Source organism: Bos mutus, chromosome 9, assembly GCF_027580195.1.
Source record: "Bos mutus isolate GX-2022 chromosome 9, NWIPB_WYAK_1.1, whole genome shotgun sequence".
Taxonomy (NCBI): domain Eukaryota; kingdom Metazoa; phylum Chordata; class Mammalia; order Artiodactyla; family Bovidae; genus Bos; species Bos mutus.
This window is the reverse complement of record NC_091625.1, coordinates 55191606-55193136: the sequence shown is the minus strand read 5'-3', so window position 1 is coordinate 55193136 and position 1531 is coordinate 55191606. Positions and strand designations below refer to the sequence as shown.

The 1531-nt window shown below is 35.3% G+C and overlaps 1 non-coding gene across 1 annotated transcript; it reads left to right on the top strand.

Moving 5' to 3' along the window:
• The first annotated feature begins 1153 nt into the window (after positions 1 to 1153).
• TRNAC-ACA (transfer RNA cysteine (anticodon ACA)) lies at positions 1154 to 1226 on the top strand. The gene has a single exon. It is a non-coding gene; the product is annotated as a tRNA-Cys (tRNA).
• Positions 1227 to 1531: the final 305 nt, after the last annotated feature.

Sequence of the window (1531 nt, the reverse complement as noted above, 5' to 3'; positions counted from 1 at the left end):
CGAGTCTCCTGCACTGCAGACATTCTTTACCATCTGAACCACCAGGGAAACCTTTCTTTACAATAGCAATACTTTATTTTACTCAATATTCCTAATCACATTACCTAAAACTACTGGATAACGTTTCTCATCTAAACTATCTAATGCCTTGATAAGAAACTGAGGATTAAGTTTGAATATGAAGGAAATATTGAGAGTTAGAATTAAAGATAGTGATAATATTGTATTATTTAAGCATATTTCTATAAAGCTTTGTTTGATAGTGAGATAATTCTTAATAAAACTCCCAAGTCCTCAAACATATTAAACAGCCTTTGTGCACTTTGGTCTCTTATCTACATTTCTATTTCTCTTACTCTAGCTCATTAATTTATAGCTTCTATCAATGTAACTTTTTTGAAACTCTGTCTCACCAAGTTAACGATTATCCCTTAGTACTGAATACTTTTTCAACATACTTTGTACATTCACATTTTCTCTGGTGATCTTGATCCAGGTATTTACTCCCTGCTTACTAAAAAACTCTCCTCTTTGTTTCTGTGATAGCTCATAATTCTCTTTAGATTTATTTTTATTCACAAAACCCTTTAAATGTTGGTATGCCTTTGCTCACTTCACACTCACTCATTTAGTGATCCCACTCTGACTTAACACTTCACTCTTGACCTGTGTGCTAGTGACTATTGCAAATGTTCCCATGAACTGAAATCCACAGATCCAGCTGTTGACTGCACATTTTGCCACTTAGATATACATAGGTGTCTCCAACTCAACATGCCCAAATTAGAACCCATCAGTTGTTGAACTGCTGCATCAGTCACTTTGCCAAAATAAATGTCTCATAAGAATGAATAATTTTATGCTTTTGAATTCTCTGTCAGATTGAAAGCTGAGTATAGAAAAATACCTATTTTTATTAAAGTATAGTTGATTTAAAATATTGTGTTTCAGATGTACAATATGTTGATTTTTTAGGTTTTTGAAACACATTATATTACTTTAAAGGTTATTAGAAAATATTGGGCATAATTCCCTGTGCTATATAGTAAATCCTTGTTGACTTATCTATTTTATGTGCAGTAGTTTCTATGCTTCTTCATATATAAAGATATATATTTATATCTAGGAGTGGAATTGCTGGATCATTTGGACTTCCCTGGTGGCTCAGATGGTAAAGCGTCTGCCTACAATGCAGGAGACCTAGGTTCAATCCCTGGGTCAGGGAAGATCTCCTGGAGAAGGAAATGGCAACCCCCTCCAGTATTCTTGCCTGGAAACCCCATAGATGGAGGAGCTGGTAGGCTACATTCCATGGGGTCGCAAAGAGTTGGACATGACTGAGCGACTTCACTTTCACTTTCTTTAATTCTGTTTTTAGTATTTTGAAGACCCTGCATATGGTTCTCCATAGTGACTATACCAATTTACACTCTCACCAATAGTGTTAGAGGGTTCCCTTTTTTCCCACACCCGCTCTGGTGTTTATTTTTAGATTTTCAATAATTGCCATTCTGACAGGTCTGAGGTGATA